The 25,229-nt window shown below is 33.7% G+C and overlaps 1 long non-coding RNA gene across 4 annotated transcripts in view; it reads left to right on the forward strand.

Annotated features, from left to right (window-relative positions):
* The window catches only part of LOC143229600 (uncharacterized), a 46,669-nt gene extending 25,738 nt beyond the window's left edge, over positions 1–20,931 (forward strand). For 3 of the 4 annotated variants that reach the window (XR_013015951.1, XR_013015953.1, XR_013015954.1), the window contains one exon: positions 9,524–9,671. This is a non-coding gene — a long non-coding RNA (uncharacterized LOC143229600). Of the gene's footprint in view, positions 1–9,523; positions 9,672–19,977 lie in introns of those variants that run through there. The other variant, XR_013015952.1, reaches the window with a different exon arrangement.
* Positions 20,932–25,229: the final 4,298 nt, after the last annotated feature.

Genomic DNA, 25,229 nt, shown 5'->3' on the forward strand with positions numbered 1-25,229 from the left:
GAATTAAAATGAAATTTTTAAAAGTTAATTTTTATTGAAAATACAAACATGCTGTTAAAAAAATAATATTTAGGTGAATGCGTTGTCATTTTATTGAAACATATGTTTTAACTTTATAAATTTTACAGCCTATATTACAAATCAATTTTTAAAAAATTCTAAAAATTTAAAATGAACTACTATATTTGTATCTAACGTAGCTTGTAACACTTCAAAATAAACACGCCACTATAATCGAGGCTCAACAACAATTAACAATTTATTCAACAATAACAACATTTAGAAATAAATTTAGCGCTTGCTAAGACACAGTTAACAAACAAGTGCCTAACCAGGACTTCACCTCAATATTAACAAACCATATATCATAAATATTAATAACATCAGCATTAGTCCAAATAATGGAATCAGGGAAAAAAACCAAAAGAAAAAATATAATTTCACATAAAAGGCAAACTCAGTACTCTAAAAATATATTTCATTATTATCACCGAGTGTCAAACTGTAAGTGAAGCTTCTGACAGCGTATTTATTCACAGTGTAGGACACGAGAGTACACCTTATGTGATCATAAATTTACATACTTTTCTGTTACATTAATAGCATCTGTACGTTACCGCCAGGGAAGCTGATGTCAAGTATTTATCGAAATACAAATAATTACTTAAAATTATAGAAGGAAATAATAAATGAACAATAAACTCAACCATAATTTAGCAAAAAAAAAACTTTCTATCTCACAAGCTGTCCTCAAATCTGTACTCATAAACTATAAATGTCATTTTCACCGATTTTATACTTAGCCAAATATTAAAAAAGGTTATAAACTTACTTTCAAAACTAAACTCGTCAGAACTTAAACTGAAGGGAAATTCTTTTTTCGTTGTACGTCATTACATTCCATGTGTCTAACAAAGCAACATGATTTCTATCTTGGTTGGAAAGGTGTTTCCTTGGTTGTACACTATACTGAGTCATGATGTACAAAAGCAACATGTTCGCTACCTTATTTGGAATTCTCCCGTGGTTGCACATCATAGCAAGCTATGTGTCTACTAAAATAACCTTATAGCTATCTATACTGGACAGGCGTGGCTAAGTAAATATAGCCTATAAAAGACTTAATTACGTGGTTCTAGATCTTATCCTATGAAGCTGGTATTGTGTACCACTGTTTGACATCATCAACAGGAGTCGTTAGAATAGACAGAACGAGCTTTGCTGCCAAAGGTAGCGGAAGTTAACTTCCATAGAGACTGATGACTGATTACGTATATCCAGAAGCAGACCTTAGGTTCCAGAGTAATTCCTGCACATAACTGAACAAACACATTTTTATGCTATATAAACTGTATTCTATTACATTAACAGGCAAACATGTTAAGATGACCATTACGTTACGAAACATTCGAACAGTTTGTTTGTTTTTGTTTGTTTTGGAATTTCGCACAAAGCTACTCGAGGGCTATCTGCGCTAGCCGTCCCTAATTTAGCAGTGTAAAACTAGAGGGAAAGCAGCTAGTTATCACCACCCACCGAAATAATCCTCCTCATATTTGTTGTTATAAAAAAAAGAAATAATTTATCCCTTCTATTACCTTGATATAAAACAGACGTGTTCAGTATACCTCTTTACCTTTCTACTGTTTCAAACAAAGTATTAGTGATGTCTAGGTAATTTGGTTTCAATAAAATTATTTTTATCCTTTGTGTTTTAAATTAAATTTTGTCTCATATTTTATTCAAGTGGTTATTAGTGCTTTTATATAGTTGTTTTTATTGTTATATTAAATGTCGTATATGTATATAAAAGACAAAAATCTGTGTCTGTCTGTTTGTCCTTTAAGTAACTACGCCGAGGTCGTTAGGCCAATCTTAACCAAAGTTTGTGGGATGACAGTTTGTTGTGACAAGGGGCGTGTTAATGGGGATTCGCAACCCCTCCATCCCAATATTACTGTTCTTGAGTGTTTATTATATATGACGTGAGTTAACTTTACATTCATAAATGACGCCATGTTCTTACACCAAAAATATATTTTTAAAAATCTTTATTAAAATAATAATAAATAATTTTCTATAACACAACATGCACGCGATGATGTGGAAGGGCACACAAACGTCTTATATGCTTCAGAGAATGTGCTAATACATAAGCTCAGATGAAGTTTTTACGATGGCAGCTACCACAAACCTGATATCAAGGAACCATTTCTTGAGTTCATCATGACGAGAAACTCACTTGAAGCAAAAATGCATTCTCAAGACAGCTGATATGGGTATTAAAACTTTAATTAAAATAAATTACAAAACAACATTTTAACCTTCTTAGGTCGAAATGCTGTTCTGCATTGTATGTTAATAAAAGTGCGAATATCCATGGCAGTCGTCTTGAGAATACATTTCTTGAGTTATAGCTACTTCATGCTTTGATCTCTGACCTCATAACTTCATCCCGTAAGACATTTCTCTAGCCGATGACCGTCAATTAATTAATAATTTGAAATAGAGTAAAATGGCATTAAGAGTTGGGTGTTGAAAGCAGGTAACAGAAAACATCCACAATGTCACTAGTTTGTCAGCTACCTCTTCCTACAAAGTCACCCTTACCATCTCACAATGTACATCATGTTTTAAGTACATATATAGTGAAGCTTACAGAGAACCTTTGGTGAGATAATAATGAATATTGTAATAATATGTTATGTTATAAATAAACTGTGTGAAAATTAGAATTTTTATGTTATTTATCATATCATTTACTACCACATTTTTTACCTTCATAACTTGGACAAAGGACGGATACCACAGCTTGTGTTTAATAAAATAGTGTTTATAAAACAGTATTACTAGTTGACGTTCCGTCCACTGGACGGGTGAAATAAAAACAAAGAATAGCAAATGGTGCTTCTATTTATTCCTTAACATAATGGACATTAAAAATACAAAAAAAATACACTAAGGTATCAATACTGAAAGTAAATACTTTTTTTTATTTATATCAACATGAAATTAAAAGGGGAGAGTCCAACCCCTTTTAATCCATCCTGTACTACTGTTTCTAGTTGTGCTAATTTGGTAGTTTTTTTTCGGAATTAGATATGAAATTAAATGGGGAGTCCACTCATTCCCTCTTATGACCTTCCTTATGTCATCCTGTATCACATTTCAAGTTTGGTGCTGACTGATGAAGAAGAATTGGAAGGTATAAGGAGTAGGTGGTTGAAAGGAGCGAGAAAACACACACAAACAAACTTGGCTTTATATATACTAGTTTAAACAACTTGCTTTAATTGTAATGTTATAGCCAGCGTTTTTTATCAAAATAACATATATATTTGTACAGTATATATGTTACAAAAAATGCTCTAAACTAAACAATGCCCTGAAGCTTTACTATTCTAATTAATATAACAGTCTACTCTTATCACATCGGCAAATTAAATAAGTTTACTAAGAAACACTTCAGTAAAACTTTGTATTACAGTCGCGCTTGTAGAGTTATGGACGATATTTCGAAATTAAATTATCAAGTTTTTCTGCACACATTCCAACAAATAAGTCCACTGGAGCTCACTCTAGAAAAAAAAAATCTTTCACTATACACAAAGCATGTTGTCATGACTTCAGGATATCAACATCATTAGTCAAACAATGACGTTTAAAGGTTAAAATGCACATTTTCAGTTTTGAAGTTATAAACTTTCCATTTTCAAATACAAATATTCCGAACAAGATACGCCACCCCTTCTAGTACAGCGGTAAGTCTACGGATTTATAACACTACAATAAGGGTTCTATTCCCCTCGGTGGGTTCAGCATATAGCTCAATGTGGTTTTTCTATAAGAAAACACACACCCACACAAGATATATTACAAAGCTTATTACTCTCAACTTATTTGATACAATAGAGTTTGTTCATCATTACAATATTTCCTAGATAGAACTCTTAACAAATTCACGCTCATTTTTTTTATAATAGAAGTTTCTTATTGCGTATTTAAACACGAAATTCATTTACTTCTGTAATAAATTCAACAATATACTTGCTGTGAATTATGGGATTAGACATTTTACAGAGTATTGCTATCTTTTAAAAACATTTTATGTCTATACTTTAATTCCTTTTAATATTGTTTAGTGTAATAACGAACCGGTTTAACGTATCTAACACCAATGATTTTACTTCGCGGATATTAGTACTTTCACTAACAGTATTGGTTTTATTATTTAATAAAGAGAAGACTATTACTTTTTAATTTTATATATTTTTATTACTATCATTTTAATACTCATCCTTTCAGCCGTGGGGGCGTTATAATGTGACGATCAATCCTACTATTCGTTGGTAAAAGAATAGCCCAAGAGTTGGCGGTGGGTGGTGATGACTAGCTGCCTTCCCTCTAGTCTTACACTGCTAAATTAGGGACGGCTAGCGCAGATAGCCCTCGAGTAGCTTTGTGTGAAATTCAAAAAACAAAAACAAAACAAACATTTTAATATAAGATAGTTTTGTATTGTTAGCTTACAATATGCCTGAGTCTCTAGGTTGGCCGAACCTCGTTAAATGTTTTTGGGACTACAGCTGAATATACTGTAAAATACGAGGTTGTTCATGAAACAGTATATTCTAATCTTCAGAGGTAGAAACATAAAAAGGTATATTTAATTGGCTATACTAAGCTAGGTTGATTTTTAGTTTTGCTCCAAGTACAGACATTGCTCTGATCAAGAGACAATATAAACCTTTTTTCTTACTTGTCATTAATTAGCTGACACTTATCCATTATCTACTGATTATTTCATTCCTGTTACAAAACTTGGAATTTTTTAGAATAGTTATATCACGTAATCTGTATCGACTGAGTTCAGTGATATACTGTTAACAAGCGACTCATAGGTTTTTTTTTTGTTCATTTTTCTGTGCAATGTTAGTGTGCGACGTATTTTTTGTTATTGTCTTTTTAGCGTCAGGTTGCACAGTGAATTATCTGCACACTTTATCCATCGTGGGGATCAAACCACGAATTATAAAGTCTGAAGTACGTAAACTTACTTTTAAATCAACGAGGGACGCGACAAATAAGGAAGACCTAGAAAATACTAAGAAACGAAATGTTTGTTTCGTGCCGTAAATAGCTACGTTTCGAATCAAATCCCACTGGGAAGGAATTATTTTTATAACGCTACGTATTAACTAATTGCTATTTAACAAATACTAATAGGCTCGGCATGGCCAGGTGACTAAAGCACTCGATTCATAATAAGAGGATCGCATGTTCGAATCCCTGTCAAACCAAACATGCTCTCCCTTTCAGTCGTGAGGGCTTATTCTTATAAAACTATCTTTACGATTGTAGAAAGTGCGAGAGAGATACGGCAGTGACAAATAATACAGCGATAACCCAAAGTGGCTGACGACAAAACTTATAAAACGTACGTAATAAAAAGTACTGGTTTTTATGGGGGGGGAGTATTCAGTATTGAAAACGAATATCAAACTACTGCAGACATATCTGTATTTGATAAAACAAAGGACATTCTTCTTCAAGTTTTTCAACTTGACACATCTGAAGAAAGTGAAGATGATACTATTAGAGCGAGTCAAGAAACAACGAATACCACAAGTTCTCTCAACGCTGTCTCAGAAGTTAAAGAAGCTACAGCTTCTGGTGACAAAGACAATAATAAAGAAGAAAAAAAGAACAAGTGACGATAATTTGTATTCTATATGGACAATCCAACAATGCAAAGGTATCACTGTCAGCCCAGATGTGGACATTAGGCTTTCCCAAAAACAGACAAACGCTATAAAGTAAGAAGCTATTAACCAGGATTACTCATCAATACAATAGAAATACCAATCCAACGTTTTTTTTTTTAGGAAAAATTTTCGAAATACCCAAAAAATCGTTTATATTTATTTGATTGGCTTTGAATTTTTCCCAAAACTACACATAGGAATATCTGCTTATTGGTCTCCTAAATTTTGAAATCGTAGACTAATGGGAAGGTATCCAGCCGACGACACTCACCACAAATTTTTGGTCTACCTTTGTTTGTCTGGCCTATCGGAGAAATATGACCGTGACCTGTATAATGTAACCACAGCCCCAAATTTCGGGTTTTGCAGCTACGCTGGTCAACAATACCATCGTGTATAAGTGGACATGAAAAGTCAGCAAATCATCTGGTAGCATTTCAATAGTTTGAATGATTAAAATCTTGAAAAGGGTAAACCAAATGATTGATATGGAAACTTTGTGCCTCAATTAAACCAAGAATAATATATTTATTGGAAAAATATAGTTAAAAGTCATGTCATTTCATAAGACTTCAAGAAATTCAAAATACTGCTCTTTGTGAAACTCATATGGAGCTTCTCAGACTTCATGTAATCTGTTGAATATTTGATCTTGTAATTAAGTCATGTTTTAGAAGAAAAATACTGAAAATAACACTAAGAATGAGCTCATTCTACTGCTGTCCAAATAAATCCAATCTCATTTCTTGACTGCTGCTACAAATGCCAAGTATTATTCTATTGTTTTCGTTTTGATTCACTCAAAAGCCAAACGGAACAGATGGCACAGATAATTCGGTTTGTCACAGCTACTAAAGCATATGAGATTCAAATGATATGGCGACGTCAGTGGGAATGAGGGAATTGTATCTTGAAATTTTGTCAACGAAAGACATATGTAGCGCCAGTATGGTCAAAATTGTTTTGGGCAAACTTGAAAAAAATCATCTGTCTACGGATATTTACGGGGTTAATAAATTTATAATTATAAAGCCATCAGAAAAAGCAATGGCACTGGTTTTTAAATAAAGAATTATAATCTTAAATCCAATATTTGTTTTTATACCACGTAATACCTACTCTTATGTTGAACGATACATTTAAGAGTTGTATCGAAGCAGTGTCATTCTTCGACTTAATTCAACCATCGTTAGGAATTATTGCATTAAAACGTTTTCCATTATTAAACTAATGAAATAGCGTAACACTTCAAAGTCATTAGGGGCGAAGCCAGCACTACGATTTAGCATTTTTTTTCCTTCCAAAACAAACATGGATTTGTTATTCTAAAGATATATTTTAAGTGTGCTGCATAAAATTCAATTACTTGTTTTAAAAAAAAAACTGGAAAGTAAAAGATATTTTAAACGTTTTGAATATTGAATGATTGTTGTCCTCTGCCCCTAGACTAAACTTCATATTGTAGATTTTTAACAAAACTGTCTACAAAACCATTGATGCCATTTTAAAAAAATGTTGTAGAAACACCGCTTATTTTCTAGTTTCCTGAAATTCGTTGTCGAAAATGAGTTCAGGGGATTTGATTGAAAATGAGTTAAAGAAATTTGTTGACTGAAAGATTTCTTGGTTGAATAAAAGATCAAGGGATTCATTAATTGAAAAGGAGTTCAAGGGATTTGTTGACTGAAAGATTTCTTGGTTGAATAGGAGATCAAGGGATTCATTAATTGAAAAGAAGCTCAACAGATTTGTTGACTGAAAAAGAGTTCAAGGGATTTGTTTATTGAAAAGGAATTCGATGAATTTGTTAATTAAGAAGGGGTTCAAGGGATTTGTTCATTAAAAAGGAATTCGAGGAAGTTGTTAATTAAGAAGGGGTTCAAGGTTTGTTCATTAAAAAGGAATTCGAGGAAGTTGTTAATTAAGAAGGGGTTCAAGGGATTTGTTGATTGAAAAGGAATTCGAGGAAGTTGTTAATTAAGAAGGGGTTCAAGGGATTTGTTCATTAAAAAGAATTCGAGGAAGTTGTTAATTAAGAAGGGGTTCAAGGGGTTCATTAAAAGGAATTCGAGGAAGTTGTTAATTAAGAAGGGGTTCAAGGGATTTGTTGATTGAAAAGGAATTTATGGGATCTGTTGATTGAAAGGAAGCTCAGGGAACTTGCTAAAATATGGTGTAGATTTCCATGAGGTACTATCTGATGAAGAGACAATCAATGTCAATTGTAATAAAACCTATAAGATGAATTGCATGTTACTTCAAGAAAATCGTCTAAAATGGCTTCGAGAAGTGTTGTCGAACAGATTATTCTGTTTGTCTCCCAACTCCTTTTTGCCACTAAAAATTCTGACAACTTTTAGCATTTGCTCATGATGTGAAATGTATATATGTATAAGATCAAGAATTCTTAATATAAACTGATAAAAACCCTAAAGCCCAATCATTGTCGAGAGATTCACCTTTCAAGATCGCTCGAGTCATAAGGTTTTTATAATTTTACCATTTGTCAGTAGTGAAATGTATTTTCTATTTTGTTACCTGTGACCGACAAAGACATAAACAATTATATGTATTTATGTTAAATTCACGCTTACGTCTGCTTCCGCTTTTCTTCATCTGACTAACGAAGGAATCATACAGAATAGCAGTAGTAAAGGTTTGTTTAAGAAATGAGTGTGACTTTACTTTTAGAAGTATTAACACGGTTAGAGAATTTTTCACGTTCCTCATTATGATGCATCAATTATTATAAATGTTTTGGTGTGTGTGTGTGTATATATGTTCATAACTACATCCAACTATGTTCTAAAATTGTATCTGCAAAAGTATCAGTTTTGAAAATTCAATCAAAATAGTTTGGTTTGGTTTTGAAATTCGCGCAAAGCTACACGAAGGCTATCTGCGCTAGCCGTTCCTAATTTAGCAGTGTAGGACTAGAGGGAAGGCAGCTAGTCATCACCACCCACCGTCAACTCTTGGGCTATTTTTTATCAACGAATAATGGGATTGACCCTCACATTATAACGCCCCCACAGCTGAAAGGGCGAGCATGTGAGGTTTGATGGGGTTTCGAAACCGCTATCCTCGGACTACGAGTCGAGTGCCTTAACCACCTGGCCATGCCGGGTCCTGTCAAAAATAGTTTAATAATGTAACCTGAGGAATTGATGATAAAATATAGAGACGAATTTATAATAATAAAAGTTATGTTAGAAACACCTTAAAATTCCTACATACATACTCAGTTAATTTGTTAAAAAAGAAACGTTAAAATTTTTACTTGTGCCATCCGTTATTGTTACGATAATATTAGATTCAATAGTAAAATATCAGTGAGCTGTTAACATAAATGTAAGTTACGTTGTGTCGGTGGTATTATATTAATGTATATGTATATGTATCACACACATGTATAACTAAACATACTCGCAACCATACATAATTTAATTTGTCCCGATCGACATAAGACATTATGCATAAGTATAAACATGAAAATATGATGGTAATGTTCCTGATGATAAAACTGGTGATTTAAAACGTTTGGTTGAGGAGGTGTGTCCAGATTCATTCCTACACGAACGTGTGTTTTGAAAATTGGTAGTAAAAAGTGAAGTGATGGTTGAAGCTATGTTCTGCTAGAAAGTTTTTTTTCCAATTCTTTCGTGCCTGTATATGTTCATTAATTTTCGAGTGTATAGAAATAACTGCAGTATTTCCCAGCTGATACCTTTAACATCAAGGTTCAGTGTGACTTCCAGGTTATGAGCTACTACTACTACTCGTCTTGTGGAAGGAGGTCCTGGTTGACTTCCAGGTAAGGAATCACTACCATTCGCCTGGTGAAGGCGTTTCTAGTTGACTTCCATGGAATAAATCATTACCACTCGTCTTGTGGAAGCAGATCTCAGTTGAAGGCGTTTCTAGTTGACTTCCATGGAATAAATCATTACCACTCGTCTTGTGGAAGCAGATCTCAGTTGAAGGCGTTTCTAGTTGACTTCCATGGAATAAATCATTACCACTCGTCTTGTGGAAGCAGATCTCAGTTGAAGGCGTTTCTAGTTGACTTCCATGGAATAAATCATTACCACTCGTCTTGTGGAAGCAGAACTCAGTTGAAGGCGTTTCTAGTTGACTTCCATGGAATAAATCACTACCACTCGTCTTGTGGAAGCAGATCTCAGTTGATTACCTGGTAATGAATCACTACCACTTGCCTTGTGGAAGGAGGTCCCAGTTGACTTCTAGGTGATCGAAATTACCATCGGATTTAGCTATAAGTAGGTTAGTTTTAAGCTCACGTGTTAAACGCTCAAGAAAGTAGTAATAAAAACACTTACGACTATTAACATGTCTCATGTATTGTCCTTAAGGTACATTAGTAAATATGTCACAGGTTTGTGTTATATAGTGGCCAAAAATGAAGTAATCTTGGTGTTGGGTTTACTACCGAATATGTCGTTAGTAGCGAAGGTATCCAACTGATGAAATAATGTTTTTAACCTTTGCAGACAGTTGTTACTTGGATTTGGATCTAAGGAAGAAAAATTGTTACCATGGCATAGTAGTTCTCAGTTGGATATTGGCCTAAACAACTGAAACTGTTACCACAGTGTGATATTTCATAGTTAGATATTGATCTAAACAAGAGAAACTGTTACTATGGTGTGGTAGTTCTTAGTTGGATATTGGTACTCAAGCGAATGCATCCAATCGATGATATAATGTTTTTAACCTTTATGGGAAGTTTGTAGCTAGATATTGGTCTAAAACCCAGTGATATCTCAAGAGATTAGTCATACGCCCACACATTAAGTTAAATACGCAGATAAATCATTACAGAGAAACAATAAACATACAATTAAATTTATAATATTACAAGTAAAAGTATATATTACCTATTCTAATAAACACTGTATGTTCATATTGGGGTAAAATTTTCACTTGTTTAGACCACTGTCCAGCTAAGAACTATCGCGCTTTGGTAACAGTTTCATTTGTTCAGATCAATGTCCAACTAAGAACTACAAGATCGTGATAATAGTTTCACATTTTTAGACCAATGTTCAACAAAGAATTACCACATAGTGGTAACAGTTTCACTTATTTAGACCAATATCCAACTAAGAACTACCACACCGTTGTAACAGTTTCACTTGTTTAGACCAATGTCCAACTAAGAACTACAACACCGTGATAATAGTTTCACATTTTTAGACCAATGTTCAACAAAGAATTACCACATAGTGGTAACAGTTTCACTTATTTAGACCAATATCCAACTAAGAACTACCACACCGTTGTAACAGTTTCACTTGTTTAGACCAATGTCCAACTAACAACTACCACACCGTGTTAAAACTTATACTTGACACGGCCAGATCAGTAGATTTAGATTAGTCCTCAATCCATATATAGAACTAACAATATGAAATAATCTTAATAATAATAACAATAACTAAAATTACGTTTTAGAACAAATATTACAATTACTTATAAAGATATAACAATCAATATCGTTAATGAATATAGCCCGAATAAAAGAGTAAAATATAACTAACTTGCTACTGTTGCTACAAAATACAGACCAGCAGTAAGCGCTAAAGAAATCTGCTAAAACTGAAAGAGCACCCATCGTCACGACAGCGTCTTTACTCTCACATTACGTGGGAAATTTATACCAGTTTTGGTTATTCCATTAAAATATAAGTAATGGAAGTTACATAGTTACCTAATGTACTAGTTAGTGTTAAAAATTTAATGTCCACTTATTCTCAGTATGTGCGTGTAACAATAATTGATCCAGAACAACAGATAACTATAGCAACAGAGTTTAGCCACCTTCTTTGAACAACCTGCCATTATTCAAACTATATACTTTGAACTTCAAGACTTCACTACACTGAGTAAAAGTAGCTTAAATATTATTTTCTTTTCATCTGTATCGTATACGAGATAAGTTTCAAGAAAATTCGCTCTATTAATAAAGTAATAAGATTTTGAGAAATAAAAGTAATTAATTGGTTAATTTAACTAAGTCATTAGGGAAAAATAATATAACAAATGATATAATGTTATGATATATACTATACCAAGAACTGTAATGAGAGACAAATTTAATAGAGGTTGTCTTTCCGGCCAAAGGTAGCCAAATGCCTCGTCATCTAATTAGTGACGCGCATGAATGGATTAACGAGATTCCCACTGTCCCTATCTACTATCTAGCGAAACCACAGCCAAGGGAACGGCTACGTTTTATTGTAGTGTTTTGCGCAAGTTTACGGACTTACAAAGCTAAATTTTGGAGTTCGATTCCTCCTCGGACTATCTACGATGTAATACGACAAAATGAATATCAGCAAGTAATGAGGGTCCCAATATTGTAATGACTCTTTATCACCTTAATTAATTACTTAATGACGTATAAATATGGTAGTTTTGATGACGTCGTAATATTCAGATTTCGTTTGGTTTGTTTTTGAAGTTTGTGCAAAGATACACGAGGGCTATCTGCGCTAACCGTCCGTATTTAGCAGTTAGCTATCACTGCCAACTTAGGGGCTGCTGTTTAATCAACGAATAATGGCTTTGGTTGTTTCGTTATGACGCTTCCCCTGCTGAAAAGACGGTGTGTAGTGCGCCTGTCCATCTGGCCATTCCGTGGGCTGTGATATTAGTAAACATTATCCCAATCACCAAACATCCTCGCCCTTTCAGCCATGGAGGCGTTATAACGTGCGTGTAATCTCACTATTCGTCGGTACAAGAGTAGCTCAAGAGTTGGCGGTGGGTAGTGTTGACGAGCTACCTTTTCTTTAAAGACAATTAGCACAGATGTACCCTGTGTAGCTTTGGGAGAAATTCAAAAACAAACAAGGAAAACTATAAAACTTATAAAACCTTTAAGCGTTAATGAAACAAGGAAACCTATAAAACTTTTAAGTGTTAATGAAGCCCTAAATGTTACTTTGTTATATTCATGGACATCGCCCTGATAAGGGGAACAGAACTTTTTTATAAATACGTTTTTTAACCCTGTTTTCGCAAATTGTTTCGCCAGTATTTCTTATTTTAAAATACACTAAAGGAGTAATAAAAATGTCCAAATGACTATCCCAGGTTTCGAGGTAAGTACTAACTCAGAATCAGAATTTAAAACCTATAATTGATAGTAGCTGATGTGTTGAATTTTACACAAAAATGTTAAGAATTTGTATAGCAAACTGTGTAAGGAAAACGAATTTTTGTCTGTGAAAAAAGTAAGGTACGTTTGTTAGCTCTTGTCCGAGAAATCTTGTAACGTTGAACAGATTCTAAAGTATCTAATAAGCCGGGAATAGTAAATGTCGTACAATAGGTCTTTTGAGTGTAATTGTACATGGATGTTTAAAGTTAATAACTTCAAAATTTATTTATTTTTCTTTTGCGCAAGGATACACAAGCCATCTGCCCTAACAGTCCCTAATTTAGTAATGAAAGACTAGAGGAATGGAAGCTAATCACTTCCACTCGCTGCCAACTCTTGTGCTATTCTTTTACCAACAAATAGTAGTATTAACCTTCACTTATAATGCCTCCATGGCTGAATGCTGAGCATGTAACTTCAAAATTACTAGTGTCTGTTTCATTGAAAACTTTCAACGTAAATATTTGGATATCTACACTAATACACAAATTTAAATACCCTATACTGTACTTTGTTATTAGTGAAAGAGCTTTGAACCAGAAAAAAAAATTGGTGGATATATTTGTCTGGCAATGTTAAGAGAACCTTGAATGTTATAAAATAGGGTGATGTTAACGTATCTACAAACACGACCAAAGCATAAAGCTTTACTATTGTCCTTTTTAATAAGTTTTTTATTATTTTACTGTATGAACATTCAAGTTCGAAAAAATATAAATTCACAACCCGTGAGCCATTAAATATTCCTCAAGTTTGTTTGCAGACATGTTGGCCGAAACTATGGTAATTTTAATAAGTAACATATCACATAAACGTTTGTTTGTTTTTAGTCAAACAAAGCATTAATTTTTCAGAAGTATTAAATGATTTTAGAATTATAAATAAAAGATACTTTTGAATTTTATCAATAGGAAAACTTCTGTAAGTAAAATTCAAAAACTTCTACTGTGTTGGTCTCAAACTCTTTAATTTTCTTTACAGTCAGTGGAAATATCCATGATAATGTCTGGTTTAATGTTAACTCTTTACCGTCAGTGGAGATATCCATGATAATGTCTGGTTTAATGTTAATTCTTTACCGTCAGTGGAGATATCCATGATAGTGTCTGGTTTAATGTTAGTTCTTTACCATCAGTGGAGATATCCATGATAATGTCTGGTTTAATGTTAACTCTTTACCGTCAGTGGAGATACCCATGATAATGTCTGGTTTAATGTTAGTTCTTTACCGTCAGTGGAAATATCCATGATAATGTCTGGTTTAATGTTAACTCTTTACCATCAGTGGAGATATTCATGATAATGTCTGGTTTAATGTTAGTTCTTTACCGTCAGTGGAGATATCCATGATAATGTCTGGTTTAATGTTAGTTCTTTACCGTCAGTGGAGATATCCATGATAATGTCTGGTTTAATGTTAGTTCTTTACCGTCAGTGGAGATATCCATGATAATGTCTGGTTTAATGTTAGTTCTTTACCATCAGTGGAGATATCCATGATAATGTCTGGTTTAATGTTAGTTCTTTACCGTCAGTGGAGATATCCATGATAATGTCTGGTTTAATGTTAGTTCTTTACCATCAGTGGAGATATCCATGATAATGTCTGGTTTAATGTTAACTCTTTACCGTCAGTGGAGATATCCATAATAAAGTCTGGTTTAATGTTAACTCTTTACCGTCAGTGGAGATACCCATGATAAGGTCTGGTTTAATGTTAGTTCTTTACCATCAGTGGAGATATCCATGATAATGTCTGGTTTAATGTTAGTTCTTTACCGTCAGTGGAGATATCCATGATAATGTCTGGTTTAATGTTAACTCTTTACCGTCAGTGGAGATATCCATGATAATGTCTGGTTTAATGTTAGTTCTTTACCGTCAGTGGAAATATCCATGATAATGTCTGGTTTAATGTTAACTCTTTACCGTCAGTGGAGATATCCATGATAATGTCTGGTTTAATGTTAGTTCTTTACCGTCAGTGGAAATATCCATGATAATGTCTGGTTTAATGTTAGTTCTTTACCATCAGTGGAGATATCCATGATAATGTCTGGTTTAATGTTAACTCTTTACCGTCAGTGGAGATATCCATGATAATGTCTGGTTTAATGTTAGTTCTTTACCGTCAGTGGAAATATCCATGATAATGTCTGGTTTAATGTTAACTCTTTACCGTCAGTGGAGATATCCATGATAAAGTCTGGTTTAATGTTAACTCTTTACCGTCAGTGGAGATACCCATGATAATGTCTGGTTTAATGTTAGTTCTTTACCATCAGTGGAGATATCCATGATAATGTCTGGTTTAATGTTAACTCTTTACCGTCAGTGGAGATATCCATGATAATGTCTGGTTTAATGTTAGTTCTTTACCGTCAGTGGAAATATCCATGATAATGTCTGGTTTAATGTTAGTTCTTTACCGTCAGTGGAAATATCCATGATAATGTCTGGTTTAATGTTAACTCTTTACCGTCAGTGGAGATATCCATGATAATGTCTGGTTTAATGTTAGTTCTTTACCGTCAGTGGAGATATCCATGATAATGTCTGGTTTAATGTTAACTCTTTACCGTCAGTGGAAATATCCATGATAATGTCTGGTTTAATGTTAGTTCTTTACCATCAGTGGAGATATCCATGATAATGTCTGGTTTAGTGTTAGTTCTTTACCATCAGTGGAGATATCCATGATAATGTCTGGTTTAATGTTAGTTCTTTACCGTCAGTGGAAATATCCATGATAATGTCTGGTTTAATGTTAACTCTTTACCGTCAGTGGAGATATCCATGATAAAGTCTGGTTTAATGTTAACTCTTTACCGTCAGTGGAGATACCCATGATAATGTCTGGTTTAATGTTAGTTCTTTACCATCAGTGGAGATATCCATGATAATGTCTGGTTTAATGTTAACTCTTTACCGTCAGTGGAGATATCCATGATAAAGTCTGGTTTAATGTTAACTCTTTACCGTCAGTGGAGATACCCATGATAATGTCTGGTTTAATGTTAGTTCTTTACCATCAGTGGAGATATCCATGATAATGTCTGGTTTAATGTTAACTCTTTACCGTCAGTGGAGATATCCATGATAATGTCTGGTTTAATGTTAGTTCTTTACCGTCAGTGGAAATATCCATGATAATGTCTGGTTTAATGTTAGTTCTTTACCGTCAGTGGAAATATCCATGATAATGTCTGGTTTAATGTTAACTCTTTACCGTCAGTGGAGATATCCATGATAATGTCTGGTTTAATGTTAGTTCTTTACCGTCAGTGGAGATATCCATGATAATGTCTGGTTTAATGTTAACTCTTTACCGTCAGTGGAAATATCCATGATAATGTCTGGTTTAATGTTAGTTCTTTACCATCAGTGGAGATATCCATGATAATGTCTGGTTTAGTGTTAGTTCTTTACCATCAGTGGAGATATCCATGATAATGTCTGGTTTAATGTTAGTTCTTTACCATCAGTGGAGATATCCATGATAATGTCTGGTTTAATGTTAGTTCTTTACCATCAGTGGAGATATCCATGATAATGTCTGGTTTAGTGTTAGTTCTTTACCATCAGTGGAGATATCCATGATAATGTCTGGTTTAATGTTAGTTCTTTACCATCAGTAGAGATATCCATGATAATGTCTGGTTTAATGTTAGTTCTTTACCGTCAGTGGAGATATCCATGATAATGTCTGGTTTAGTGTTAACTCTTTACCGTCAGTGGAGATATCCATGATAATGTCTGGTTTAGTGTTAGTTCTTTCTTTGATAATATTAAAGCATTTATTTAAAACAATTCTTCAATGTATTTCAGACTATAGTTGTCGAATTCTTAGTTTAGCTTTTTTTAGTTTCGACAATAAATCTGAATTTGTGTGATCGGTGTTTTATTAGGTAATTTGGAGATCCAAATAAATTTAGGCATTTTGATAAAACTGTCCAGTTTCTCTCTGTAATACTGTCTTTTTCTGTATTAACGTGGTATATACCTCATTACCTAGAGGTTTGATGTTATACGGTCAATCCCTAGTTGTTGTTGTTTTTTTTGCATCAAGCTAAAATAGAATATTTTTTCATTTTTTACAGACGAGAGTAAACCTGTTATGACAATAGTGATGACGTACTTACAGTGTAAGGAACCTGAACACTCCATATCTGCTTTTTTGTTTACTCTTGTTAATATTGAGCCATTCTTTTAATAAGATTGCTTTTAAGTTCTTTAGTTTACACCACTGGTGTAATATATTACTGGGTGATTTGAATAATTACCTTTTAGTTTGATTCTATGAACTTCAGAAGATCTTTTAGTAAATGTTATTAGTTATGACGTCAAGATCACCAGTGAGTACGTCGTTAATGGAGAATTAATAAGTTTATAAAATGTTGTTTCTAGTTAAGCACAAAGCTACACAATAGTCGAGATGCTTTTCTTGATTTACGTAATTTGTTGGTAGTTTGTACATTAAAACAAATCTATTTAACCTGTTTCGATAAATATACACTTATCATATCGTATCATAAACACTTATCATATCATATCACATCATATATACTTATCATATCTCAAAGTTTGTGTGAAACAGACTCTCTTCCCTACCACTTTTATAGGAAGAGACAAATTAGCATTAACACATTTAAAAATAGTTTTGTTTGGTTTGTTTTGAATTTCACGCAAAGCTACACGAGGGTTATCCGCGCTAGCCGTCCCTAATTTTGCAGTTTAAGACTAGAGAGAATGCAGCTAGTCATTACCATCCACCGCCAACTCTTGGGCTACGATTTCACCAGTGAATAGTGGGATTGACCGTCACGTTATAACGCTCCCACGGCTGAAAGGGCAAGAATGTTTCGTGTGACAGGGAGTCGAACACGCGACCCTCAGATTACGAGTAAAAATAGTTTTAGTTGTGTGGCAGAACACTTAAGGAACGTTAATTAACTTACAATATATCATATAGATGATAACGTAAATTAACTTACAATATATGATACAGATGATAATGTAAGTTCCTTTAGAGATCGAGAACTGCTGTCTTGTTCTGAGCGTGAATGAGAATTATGGTATTTATTCAACAGATATGAACGGGAAACATTTCAGTATATAAATGGAATTGAGCAATGACAACATATCATAAGAAGTTTCAGACCTGTAATCGTATTTCGTTTACTAATTTGACACTTTTAATTAAAATACTTAGAGATATCAGGTCATCCTTTAAATAATATCCGATTTTAGGTTCAGAAAAACAGAAAGGATTTTAATGTTATTTAATTAATAATGTATGTTCCATTATTATTAATTACTTCCTGCCAATGATTCACAAACTTCTGAATGCCACTTCTATAAAATTATTGGGGTTTGGAAGAGAAGAATGTAAAGATGGCAGTTTTGACATCTTCATGTGTTCCAAGCTCTTTTCCATCAAGATAGTTCTGCAAACTTCAGAATAGGTGATAATCAGATGGGGCAAGGTCTGGAGAATAAGGAGGATGTGGAAGTTTTCCCAGTCTAGCTCTTCATTCTTTGTAGATGTGATCCTTGCTCTATGGAGCCGTGCATTATCTCAGTGTGAATGATCAAAGCAGGCCACTTTTCTTTCAGTGCAACATTCAAGCACTCTAACTGTTGGCAATAGAAGTCTGATGTAATCGTTACATTGAGTGGCAGCAACTTAAAGTGGATCACACCAACAATATCCCACCAAACGCTTAACAAGACCTTCTCAGGGTGGAAGTCCATTTTGGGCCGAGCTTTAGCCAGTTTACCTGCATTAACTTTTTTGTCTGCGGTGCTTAACATTTTTCATAAAATATCCGTTTTTCATCTTCAGTCACTAGCCTGTCCAAAAAAGGTGAGAAGTGCAGATGTCCACTCTTGCTCTAAGGTTGGCTTCTATCAAATCATGGGGAACACATTTTCCAAGTGTTGACGCCTTTCCATGCTGTTGCAAATGACGGTGAACTGTTGAACGGTTTGAATTACATATCTGTGCTAGTCAACAGGACGACCTGAACGTGGTGCATAACTTAAGCTGTAGTCACCTGATCTGAACTTCTGAAACCACCTTGGACATTTTCTTTCACTGAGAGACTCCGCACCATAAACAACTTGAATGTTTCGTGTAGTTTCTGCTGCACTTTTGCCTTTTTTCAAACTCGTAAAGCATTATATGCCTAATGTGCTCCTCAGACACATCCATCTTCATACGGGTGTATTTGATTAGGCCCGGCATGGCCTAGCGCGTAAGGCGTGCGACTCGTAATCCGAGGGTCGCGGGTTCGCGCCCGAGTCGCGCTAAACATGCTCGCCCTCCCAGCCGTGGGGGTGTATAATGTGACGGTCAATCCCACTATTCGTTGGTAAAAGAGTAGCCCAAGAGTTGGCGGTGGGTGGTGATGACTAGCTGCCTTCCCTCTAGTCTTACACTGCTAAATTAGGGACGGCTAGCACAGATAGCCCTCGAGTAGCTTTGTGCGAAATTCCCAAACAAACAAACAAACAAACAAAAGTATTTGATTAATGATCTGAAAAAGTGGAGTTGGGTTAGTTTCTTTTATTTGTCTGAACATTTTTATACACGTCCTACTGCATATTTTAGTCATTAAAGCCTTCTACAAAAACAGAAATGATGATGCACTTTCTATATTAAATTTTCGGACATTACTTATTAGATGACCTAATAGTTTTAACTAACAGAATAATATTTGTCACACAGACTGGTCCTGAGGCTGTTTGCCTTACATTCCGATCTCTACTGAGTGGATTAAACTTCGTTGATCCTTCGTAAGTCCATAAGTCATGCTGTTCATTATCCTGAAACAAACGTAAATTAAAATGATCAATATATTACATGAAACTGCTAACTTTCGGTTCACATTGTATAACACAGTAATGAACGTTTTATATATATATATATGATAAATTTGTACTTCCTCAGGGTCTTCAAAAGTGTTCTGTTTCAAGAGAAAATAAAACCAAAATTAAGAAAATTATGTATTTTTATTTCTTCAGGCCTAAGACGAAAGGCGGAAGACTCTTGAAACGTCATCCTCTAAACTTGTGTCTCTACAACAGGCAGTTGCCGTCCATTCTACAGTTTCAACCGACAGAATGTTTAATTCTTCTCGTGATTCATGGCATGCGCACGTTTTACGAACATCACAACAATACATATTGCAGTTTTAAACGTCCCTTATGTAACTGACAGACAAAACTCTACTGTATATGGGTGCAACTTATTAAAACAGGTAACCCCGTAACGACTTGAAGACAGAATCTACCAATACAGCCGCCAGGAGGTATTTAGATACTCTAAACCAAACCACTTAAACCCGACAGAGGTGTTACTCTTTTTTATACAAAGGCGGTCTTCTTCATGATCTCTAACCACAATTCAAGTTTTTTTATTAACCCGGAAGAAATTTCTGTGTCTAAAGTGTTGCGAAGTTTTGCTTTCTCTATATTTAATATAATTAATATTTAATATAATTTTGTACGCAAGCCGAAGTGATTCTACGTATTTTCTTATAAACTAAAGAAGCCTATTTCCACTAATACTTTAGTACTGAACTTACAAAGTAGCATATGCACCTAGAAAATTAATACTTAAAAACTGATTTAGAATTTATATCTTATTCACTTTTAACTATGTTGCTCGTCTTAGTCAATGGAGGTGTTTTCCTGATGTGTCAAAGTTAAGTAATAACCCATATCCAAGCGTAAATAGCTGAGGAGTTTAAATGTTATTTATACCAATAGCTTTTATGTTGAATCAAATTAAAATAATCACTACAATGATAAAAAATATCAAAATTAAAACGAAGTATATTTACATTAATACAATGTTAGATTAAGTCTAACTAGGCCTAACCTCTTCCTTACATCATTAGTTAATATTCTCTTGATTACCTTTAATTAACTACAGTCACCTGAAAGCACTGTGTTACTTCTAACTAAATAACATTAATTATTTTATTCATCACTCTGCTTCAGTAACTTCTTATTTATGTGTAACAATCAAATAATTGAGAAATAACGTGTGAAACGGGTAAACACTATATCCATGTATAACTTAGCGAACCAGGTAGAAAAAAAACAACATATCTAATGAAACTGTTTTAAAGTACATAACCACAATGTCTCTGTTGTAGTCCAAGACAACACACAATAGTGTCAAATAACTGATAAACGGATAGATATACGTGTGAAATTTAACTAATGTATGACTTAAGTTAGCCAATTACAAATATATTTAAAACATAAAACTCTTGCTGTTAATTGATATGTTAAGTACGAGGCAAAAAATATTCATCAGAACCAATGGCTATTTCAAGGCCTACATCATAATTATTTAATATATTGAGAAAAATAAATGAGGGGTGCTAAACAAATGTAAGGGTAGTTTATATTAGAGGGGGAGAGAACTCGGTTCCAAGTCTCACTGAGATTTACGACCTCAAAAAAAGATTATTTCTTAAATACAGATGTTTAAGTAAGTCTGTTTTTTAATGTAAAACAAACAATTGTAAATACTTACAAAGCCAAACACCAGAAGATCTTGAGGTTGTAAAATGTGATCTTTAATATAATACAAACCACTAAAAAAAACTCGTCTTTAGTGCAGGTGTGATTACGTACTGGTTTAAGAAATATAGTAGCGTCATAGTGCAAATACAGCCCTCACCTGATCAACATTGATTTGTTTACACATAGAAAAGGGGTCACCCGTACACGGAAAGTCAACATCGAAAATAGCTATTTCCTTTTAGGGTGCTGGGAATTCTTTCGAAGGTTTGGTTTATCTCCATTAAAAAATTGTTGAATAAACCTAAAATGTATAAAATAAAAAATATTATTCACTGGATGTGCTTCCATAATTATATATATGTAATAAAGTTCCACATTTATTGTCATGTCAGTGTTACACTTTTATGCAAATAATATAGTTTAAGGAAATATATTGTTTGTTTGGAATTAAGCGAAAGGCTATACAATTGACTATCTGTGATCTGCCCACCACGGGTATCGAAATTCGGTTTCTAACGGTGTGAATCAGTAGACATGCCGCTGTGCCACTAGGGGGCGATTTAAATTTTTTTAATGATCAAAATTATGAACTTTTCGTATGATGCAAATTTTAATGACCTGCGTTGTGCAGCTTTATACTTAAATATTTTTCTAAACTTGGCAGACAAAAGTCAAACAAAAGAACGCCATCAATAATTGTATTTTAAAATAGGTTTATAACGCATCTAACAAAAGACTTTTATAAACATCAAATCTGTGGGTGTGGGGAAAAGATAGAAAATTTGCAGTAGAGTGGAAAACAGAGTATAATGAATGAAGTTAGTTCTAACTGAATCAAAGTTACAAGTAGTGTGACTGAAGGCTTTGTGCTCTGCTGTTTGTGATTTACATTGATTTTATTGACTTTGGAATGATTAACAAAATTTTAAGGTTTGCATATGACATTAAGATTTTTAGGGTGGCTTACTGTATCGACAGGCTTACAGGGAAGTTTAGATCATTTCATACATTGGCCCGTTACATGGCAGATGGTGTTTAGCTATCGAGGTGATGCAGGTTGGCTTTCACATTATTAGTACAATTTAAATAGGAATACTTTAAGTACTGTGGTTGAAGAAAAATGTTTAGTGTTATGATTGAAGAGTCACTTAAGTCATATAAACATTGTATTGTAGTCAGCGATAGGTCTCATAGGATTCTGGATAGCATTGGATATAAGACAGGATATATTATTATATACTATTATTTCTTTGTAAAGATCACTTGCAAAGCCTCATTTAGAGTACTGAGCATAGGTTTGTGCTGTTGAAGAAATTCAGAGAAGAGCCACTAGGATGACACCTGGTATGATTGGATTGTCCTATGAGGAGGGACTAAAATCTCTAAGCTTGTTTTCACTCAAAAGGAGGATAATAAGGTATTTGATTGAGGTATTTAAGATTATTAGAACTACTGGTAATATAGATTTGTCACATTTTATGTTTAGTGTTGAAAACATTAGGAAAAAGAGTCACAAGTTCAAATTTTGGTAGCATAGGAGTCATCTGCAGTTTCAAACAGGATGGTTGGCTTTTGGAATGAGCTGCCTTAAAGGGTGGTGGAGGCAGAAACTTTTAACTGAGTTCAAGAAAATATTGGATAAATACATGAGTAGTAATGGGTGATTATAGTTGGGATCTGGAAGAGACATCCTTGATGGGGTAATGTTATCCCTTTTTGTGCCTTTAAAGATTTGTAAAATTTACAAATAATGACAAGTTAATGCAGTTAGATTTTCTATCATTGGCTTCAGATATATATTGTTTAGTGTTATCCGAGAATTATTCGTACATCTTACTAGATACGGTATTATTATGGAATAGTGATGACCTAATTACAGTTGATACATATTCTATAAAAGACGTAGTACGTGTATATATATATACTTACATACATATTAAACTTTGAATTAATGTATTAATTAACGCAAACATAAAAACATTTTCTTTGTTTAGTTGGAAGTTATTAAAACATTAAGATAATAAAACAATGGCTTAAAGTGTTCGAAACTACTGCTTGTGATAAGATTATTCTGATATTGTATCTACTACTCACATTATTTATCTCCGCCTTACCAGTTTAACTGTACATAGTATGATAATAATATATTTTCCTACGAAAAACAGAAGTCATGCATTTACGATGCATTATTTTATACTAATAACTACTAGTGATGACTCGTTTGAAAACCATCATCTTTAAATTTCAGCCGGAACATCGTAGAAACACGCGGAGAAAAACTGGTATAATTGACATTTCATGATTCAATCAATCAGCGAATTATATTTTTAAATCTTTACCAACAAACTATTTGATTATTTAGACATGCATAGATAAATATACATATGTTTGTCACATAGTATCACTTTCAATCATTTTACTTTTTTAAAGATGTATCACATTATACGGTAGCAATATGTGCTTATGCTATTATGAACAAAAGGCTCCATTAACAAACAACATTTTGACTGGCGATACAAGAAAAAAACAGCGGTCGCTAATCTGTTGTACACTATAAACTGACGTACAGTTAAAGAATCTTGCAAGTTAATACACACTACTTGTAGGTGAACAAACAATTCGAGAGTTTCTTGTCTTCCTCTACGTTTTATTAATCTTTTGAACTTTCAGAACTCTCGTTACTAGCTCTCCTACCGTCTAGAGTTAAAATTCATTTGACGAAACGACCTCAGTTGAAACCTTCTAACTCAACATTATTGCTTTATCGGTTGTGCACACAGTTATTGCGCAATACTAATGTTAACTTTCCTGAATGTGTTAGCTTCTTTATAAGTCAGACGAGGCAGATAATTTATTAATTAATACAGTTTTTTTTAATTCGTAAATTTTTAATTGTTTATGGTTTACTAAGATTTAAAATTGTTATCGAAATTAATTGAACTTCATTGTGGTTAAAACAATTTACAGACGTTGTATTCTGTCCTTATGCTAATAATAAAAGTTCTATAAGACGAGTAATGTGTTGAAATGCGGTTAAAATACATAACGACACAGTGAATAAGTACAACCATCCAGACGTAATAAGAACAACCGAAAATTTACTAGATCAAGATGTGTTTGTTAATAAACAAGTTCTAATATCGTGAACTCTAGCCACTTAAAACGTGTTTCTGAACCAAAAAATTTTCATGCGAATTGTTCTAAATGTCAATTTTATTTAAATACCTGTGTGTTCTAGGACTGTGTGAGTGATATACATAAATACCCATGAGCTCTAGAACTGTGTATGACATCTTTTCTTTGTATATGATGCAAGTATATTTTTAACGAACCTTCCGAAACCTATCAGTAAATAAAATACACTGTAGTTTGTTTGAATTTCGCGCATAGCTACACGAGAGCTATCTGCGCTAGCCATCCCTAATTTAGCAGCGTAAGACTAGAGGGAAAGCAACTATTCATCGCCATCTACCGCCAACTCTTGGGCTACTCTTTTACCAACAAATAAGGGAATTGACTGAAACATTATAACGCCCCCACGTCTGAAAGAGTGTATACTGTAGTCTACAATCATGTGTACACTGTAGTCTAGAATCATGTGTACACTGTAGTCTACAATCATGTGTACACTGTAGTCTAGAATCATGCTTTACATGTGTTTAATGTGTACACTGTAGTCTAGAATCATGCTTTAGATGTATTTAATGTGTACGCTATAGTCTAGAATCATGTGTACA

This window comes from Tachypleus tridentatus, chromosome 10 (genome assembly GCF_004210375.1).
Source record: "Tachypleus tridentatus isolate NWPU-2018 chromosome 10, ASM421037v1, whole genome shotgun sequence".
Classification (NCBI taxonomy): Eukaryota; Metazoa; Arthropoda; class Merostomata; order Xiphosura; family Limulidae; genus Tachypleus; species Tachypleus tridentatus.